We start from the raw sequence: 7927 nt of genomic DNA on the forward strand, positions 1-7927 counted from the left end.
GTGGAATGGTCACTGTTTGCTAGACTAAATATTATGACAGAGATGTACGTCTTGTAGTTCTAATGGTGGAATGGTCACTGTTTGCTAGACTAAATATTATGACAGAGATGTACGTCTTGTAGTTCTAATGGTGGAATGGTCACTGTTTGCTAGACTAAATATTATGACAGAGATGTACGACTTGTAGATCTAATGGTGGAATGGTCACTGTTTGCTAGACTAAATATTATGACAGAGATGTACGACTTGTAGATCTAATGGTGGAATGGTCACTGTTTGCTAGACTAAATATTATGACAGAGATGTACGTCTTGTAGTTCTAATGGTGGAATGGTCACTGTTTGCTAGACTAAATATTATAATTATAAACATTTATTTGTATTAAGGCCTTTTACCTTTCAAAATTAATCATGAAATTAATCTTAAAAATATATAATATTTACGAAAACAGTATTTAGCATTGTGTGTTTTATAACCTATGATGTTTTATAATCCTGTAAATATGAAAACAACCATAAACCATCTTTGTATGGTAGAAGTGTTATATGTTATATTTATATCAGTAAGCTCTCTTCATTTCAAAAGTTGCGTAAGATTTTACATGATAAGGCAAAGAAAATATTTATGAAAACAATATTTAGCATTGGGTGTTTTATCGTCTTCGAAGTTTTATAATTATAATCCTGTCAACATGAATTTAAAAAAACCACAAACCATCTTATGACGGTAGATGTGATTTTTAAAATATAAAAAAAGAAAGCAATTTAGGCATGTCCATCGGTCCTCCTTCTACATACAAATTTGATGTCAGAATTTTGAAGAAATTTTAACCTTGCAAAGTCTAACGGTTCTCAAAATGCTTGAGGCTTTCAAACCTGTTAACCTACAAGAAATACAGCAAATGTGATGTGCTCAGTAAAGATAAAGAACATTTACTAGACAGACAGGCGAATTTTTTTCTAAATAGTTAATGTCATGATGAAACTGAAAATTGCAATATTTCAAGTCTCCGATTTCAAGAGGATGAGTAATAAAGTTAATTTAAATGTATTAAGGTGACCTCGTAATTCTAAGTAATATTTAATGTTTGGAAGAAATCCAGAGTATAGGTCTAAATTTTAAGTTAATTTACTGGCATCTGGTGATGACTCATATGAGTGAAATAATCTTGCAAGGGACGTCAAACAACAACAAACAGAAAAGTAAATATAAAGGAAATAAACCCATTTTTCACAAAACACTAAAACAAACGTGCTCGACCATCAAGTTTCATATATTTGTCGAAACATTATCAGGGTTAGGGTTATTCTTTTAATGAATGTTAGAAGTTTTGAAAAAAAAAATGTCAGTCCCACATCAAGTACTCCATTCCGTACACAAGGAGAATACTGGATCAAAGAACTAGGCACAGCCTCACCGTTACAACGACCACATAAATAATGTAGGGAATCTTTCAAGCCCACAATTTGCTCAGACTTTTTAACAATAAACCAAGATGTAGACGTAGTCATAGACATAGATCTTACAATAGATAAATTGATTGATTGTACATGTATGTTGTTTTGTGTCCCATTCGAGCAATAGACCAAATATACAAAAGGTCACTTTTGATTCACTTTTGCGACAATGCTTCATAATAGATCATCACATTTGCACTAAACTTTACTCGGTTCCCTTGAAATTTTTGAATGGACTACTTGAAGAAGCTAAAGCAAGTCCATACTTAGATTCTTCAAATGCAGAATACAAGCTAGTGTTTGTGATTATGGAGGTTGCCCATCACAGGTTTTTAAAACCACAACATGTTTCAGAAGATAATCTAACTCACTCAGTCGGTTACTTAAAAATTTGCTAACAAAGGAATAGATGCTGTTTAAATTAGTAATATAAAAAAGTTAAATTTTACATTCCACCATATTTCAAGTTGAAGTCTACAACCTGCAGACATACCCAGACTTTTCAGCTGTAAACAAAACCCTGCAGTGCCTAGATATTGAACACCTGAAACAAAATCCTCTAAACTGTTCTTGCTCTTTTTTCAACAGTTTCGCCGGACTTGTAATTACCAGAGATGTTAATATCGGTGAAATTGATGACCTTAAACATTTATCTTAAAAGATCCTAAATACAGGAAGCCCCGATCTTTCAGTTAGCGACAGAACTTCATTTTTATAATGAATTCTATCGAAAATTATACCAGAACTTGGGCTAAATATGAAAGGGAAGACCTGAACACTTTGACAGAATGGATTAAGTGTTCAAAAAATATATTAAAGAACCGTATTGGAAAGTTAAAAGGCAATTTCGAACCATCTATCATTTCGTTTTCCCTAAATCGGAGTTGATAAAAGAATTAGAGAGAATAAATGAACAATATGTTATGGTTCAAGCTGACAAGGTTTGTAAAAAATATCGTCTTTGTTTGTAAGGCTCAATTTTACCTGTAAAATATTTTTAAAATAACTGTATTTTAGAAGAACTTGGTTTTAATTCTATCTGGAAATCCAACTTATACTCACAGTTCACTTTTCAAGGATGAAATTCTTTGAAATCATATCTCAGTGTTTAGTTCATTTCACATTCCAGTCAACCAAGGTGAGTTCGATCTACCCTACCTAAATTGAATTCCTAAACTTCAAAAAATCGTCACAAAGATACCTTGCAGGGTCCAGCAAATACCAAGCCCCTTTCTGTACTCTTTTCAAAAATATAAACCGCTGCAAAGAGAAATTTCAGACATACTTTGCTACAGCATATTATAGAAGTGGTGTAAATCAGGTGTAGATTCTCAAAAACTCCAAAGAACTTTTAGAAAATCTACAATCATCAAAATTTCCTTAAGTAAGTGACACCAAAAGGTACGACTTTTCTACACTTCATACAAGTCGTCCGCGTGGGACATTGGTTAGAGCGTTTACTCTAGAGTCGCAGAGTAAGGACACACCCTAACGTCGCGGATTCGAATCCTACTGCGGGACGTGGAGACTGGTCCTTGGGATAAGGAACACTTTTAGAAACACTTTATACATCAATCCCTCCATCATCAACAAAATTACTTTGTTATAAATCACTGATTCTACACAAAAGTACTCTAAAGTTGATATTAAAAGAATGCTGGAATTCCTCATTGACAACATTTATGTAGTCTTCGGAGATCAGGTCTTCAAAAAATCTGTCGGAATTTTCATGGGCTCTAATTGAGCTCCATTTATTAGCCGACTTGTTTTTATATTCCTATGAAGCAGAATTTATCCAAAAACTTCTACAAGAGAAGAAAAAACACTCACTGTGGCCTTCAACTCGACATTTAGATATATCGACGACGTTTTATAAATTAACAACAGTTACTTCCATTCATATGTCGACTGGATATATCCCAGTGAATTTGAAATAAAAAAAACCCCACAAAGTTTGTTACATCTATTCCATATTTGGATGTTTTACTGATTATAGGACAAACTTACAACTAAATACTTCATATTGCAATAACATAACTTAACAGAACTCTGTTAGCTGGGGGCAATGTGCTGTTGAATACAACACAAGATCAATCATTTTGGATTTTATAAGGATAGATAAGATAGAAGTCCTGGTTAAATATCTTCCTGAACTACCGCTGAACCCCGCTAATAAAACAAAAGGAGATAGTCCTCATGTTTTACATTTTTTATGATACTTTTCACTCAGGCCGATTCTTCTAATTAAATTCAATTATTTCTCTCTAATAATTGGTACTTTAGGAATTCGCAAAATACTCTGAACATTTTTACTTAGACAACCTTTTATTCAGAGTTCAGCATTCGACAATACATTCGACATACTGATTGTTCGAATCATATCAAATCATTCGATTGTCACTAGTGTAAACAATGTTATGCTTCGAAAATTCTATGTTCGTATAATAACCTTGTTAACAAATATTACCTTTCACATGTTGTATTTTAGCCGTCTCTTAAAATTTGATAGTGCATATTAGATTACATAGGTTATTGTTGAAGAACATAAATCCATGTTGCCAGCATATAATTCAAGCAAAAATCTATATGTGAAACCATAGACATATAAGGTATATATATGTTTTCAGTTCTACGAAATGCTGACTTTAAAGGAGGTTGAAATCCCTGTAACATCAACCTATCTGTCAGTAGCCTGCCCCGTTTTAAAAAGTATCGTACTTAGAACATACTCAAACCTCCGACATCTTTTAAATGTCAAATTAAATAACTGTTTAAGATTGCCATGGTCATATCGCATCAGTCTTGCTTTATTTTTATGCACTGACTCGGAAAGAGACATTCCAACCAGTCAGCATTTTCAATAGGTCTATTTTTGGAAAAAAAAAAATCCAAATCAGGACAGAATATTATCTACACTTTTAGATAATATACCAATTTTCACCTGAAGCAATGGAATATAGAATTTCCATTTAGAAAATCTGATTAAGGTTAATCGATCAGCATAAGAAGCATCGTAGATGTGCCCTTAATTACTAGTATTCCGTCAATCTTTCAATCAGGATCAAGGGGAAATACTCCAAGCTAGCAAGGTAATGACAGTGAGATATGCATAACTTAGGGCGTGATTGATCTTGTACGATGAAGAGAAGGAATTTTAAAATGCTCACAAAATATATGAATTCTGCTAGTAAAGAGAAAAATTTTAATGAAGTTTTTATATGCAATGAAAAGGAGGAGGATAGATATAAAAGTGATCGATCTTATAAATCCTTGAAACAATACAAACTGTGAACAAGGCATAAAAACGGATTCCTGGAAAGACTAGAGATGGAATCAGGTTCCAAAGGAGACTTAGAATCTCCTGTTGAACACAACCCACCGTGAATTCTCTGTATTAATCAGGAAAACTGAGTAAACCGTTGTCCAAAGTTGTATAAAAACAATATTTTAACAATTGGTATGAAACATTTCAGTCAAAATTTGACTCAACGAAAGGTTGTATTTGCAAACGATGTCGTCAACATGACCATAGAACTTGCAAAAAGCTCAGTGTTCACGAGACTGTAGAAAGTCTTGTAACATTAACTTATTTGTCAGGAGCTTGTCACGTTTTCTAATCACAGCATGCTCGTACCAATCAGCCTGGAGACATCAACACCATTTGCAGATGATAGTTGACTGTTACTAATTAGCGATCGAAAGCTGAATTCATTCATTTTGTCCTATAATTTAGTTATTAGTTGGTCATTAACGTCTATAGTCTGTAAAACATCTAAATATGGAACTGATTTAGTAGTCTGAGTTGTCTTTGATTTTGAGTTTACTGGGATATATCAAATCAACATACAAAGAAAAAATAACTACATGTATTGCTAATTTATAAAACTTCCTAGACGTATATCTTTAAAATTAGATATTATTAAAAGTACAATTACATAAGGGGAGTAATTCAAATCAAATCAGACATATTCCATACCAATTGTTGATCTTTGTTTTTACACTGAATTTGACTAAGGAATATTTCTTCTACCTGATTAAAATATAGTGCTCACGCCGGGTGTGACCGGTCTGGGGTTTTTGAGACCAATCACTGTTCTTTATATTTACGCTTTCCATCCAATTTTCTTTACAACAGTTGTTATTTTACTAAATAAAGTAGAAAATGGAGATGATCCCCTCAGTTTTAGGATCGATATGTGCGTTCTGACAAGAACGTGTTAATATCGTCAAGAAACCGGAGACACTGATTTTCAAGTGACCATTAGATCTCCACACCATTGTAGGACATCAAAAGTGCATTTGACATGGTTTACGAGTTTAATGGAGATAAACTTGGTATAAGGCGAAAATTTCGCATACACAATTATTGAGATGAATTAAATGCAAATATATCGTGCATTAAGTCCATTTTTACGGTTTATTTAGCAACAATATTGTGTTTGCACAATTTTTCAAGCCAAGCAATTAATAAAATTTGAAATCATTGAATTGTTTGAGATGATAAATACTGGTTAAAATTGATGATCCTCTTTTGTAATTTGTTTGACCTCAGTGATGTTTTAATACATATGTCAGTAGATTTTGTGTAACTATTTTAAATACAATACATTCAACCTAATACGTTTTACTACGTGAAACAATTTTTACCACATGCATTTTCTAAAATGTTAAACTAATTTCAACTTTTAATTTTTCATTGCCAAAAAATGACCATGGTAACATTTTTCTAAATTTTGATGTTCCTCTCAGGAGATACGATTAAAATTAAATTAATTAAAGCAAAGTTTCAAGGGAGCATAATTTTGATAATAGCACCTTGATTACCTCTTGTGTTTTTAAGGGTACGTGTTTGTTCTGCTTTTTATTCACCTTCTTAATTTGCAATGATTTACTGAATTAGAGCTTGACTTTTTCATGAATTGAATATAGTATCAACAGCACAGCGTAAATAGAATAAAAGGTTATAAAAATGCTTGAACGTATTTGCCAGAATTTATGTGTTTTAATCACTTATTTGCTTTTTAAAATACTCATGTATTGATTTAAGCCTAAAATTCAATGTTTCCACTTGCATTAGGGAGGAGGATGCTATTTTTTTTTTCTTTACTTCTTATTGACTTCTTTTCCTGAGTTTAACAAGTCATAACGTAACCTACTTATAAAAATAATTAGAAAAAAAAATCTAGTAGTTCAAAGGCAAAATTATTTTTATGAAATACACTGAGGAGAAATAAACTAAACGTACAAGTAAATTGATACACTTCACAATCGAATATTTCTTTCAAATATACTAGGTTATCAAGTTAAAATTCATCATTTAAATAAATCTTCTTAAAATACATCATCATTGTCTGATGAAAATGAAATGTGAAGATAGCGAATAGTAAACATTTGCAAAAGTCCATTTAAACAAAGCAAATTATGAACAGAGCCAACGTAGACCACTGAAAACAGAGGTGAGATAAGGTGCCATGGAGGAGTAAGCATCCCCTGCCGACCGGTTACACCCGCCTTGTTCTCTTTGTCATGATAAGGAAAAATGGAAAATCTGTAGACAAATTGGTGTACAGTGCAGTGAACTAATTTTGTTACAGCATCAATGCTGATTTGAATGCTTCCTTTGCTTGCTGATTTGAATGCTTCCTTTGGTTGCTGATTTAATGCTAGTTATCCTTATCCTGATGCTGTTTTATAATTAGGTCAATGCTACCGGAAGTAGCATCATGCTACCGGAAGTAGATAATGAATTTCAGCATTGCTGTTTAAAGCAATAAAAGTGCCTTTTACTATTATTTGATCATAATATCTCGCTATGTATCAATAATGTGAATATTTTAACCAATATTCTTTCTTTCTTTTTTAATTTTTTACTGAATTAAAACTCATTGATTTTGTGATGCTAGTAGGATAATGCTGATTTTATGTAGGTCAATGCTGGTTTTATCCTTTGCTTGCTGATGCTGATCCTGGTAATGCTGTTTTTTAAATGCTGATCCTAATGCTAGCTCGATCCTGATGCTACTAATTCTTATGCTGATGCTGGTTTATGTAACAAAATTAGTTCCCTGCACTGTATCTAAGTGTACTTGCCATAATTCCAGAAGTCTACATGACGTCAGCGCATGCTACAAAACCAACAAACAGCTTACCCTTAGCGTATGCTATGAGACCAGCAGTCTGCTTGACATTAGCGCATGCTACAGGACCAACAAACAGCTTATCCTTAGCGTATGCTATAATACCAGAAGTCTGCTTGACATTAGCGCATGATACAAGACCAACAGCCTTGTACTTGACGTTAGCGCATGTTTTAAGACCAGCAATCTGCTTGTTGTTAGCACATGTTATAAAACGAACAGTCTACTTGACGTTAACGCATGCAATAGCACTAGTCCAGCTATAATTGATTTGCCTTTCCGCTTTGATTTTTTAAAAGCCAAAAATATGTTGGCAATCTGAAGAAAATAATG

Source organism: Saccostrea echinata, unplaced genomic scaffold (assembly GCF_033153115.1).
Source record: "Saccostrea echinata isolate AGI-Se365-2 ecotype Australia unplaced genomic scaffold, CSIRO_AGI_Sech_v1 ptg000023l, whole genome shotgun sequence".
NCBI classification, from domain to species: domain Eukaryota; kingdom Metazoa; phylum Mollusca; class Bivalvia; order Ostreida; family Ostreidae; genus Saccostrea; species Saccostrea echinata.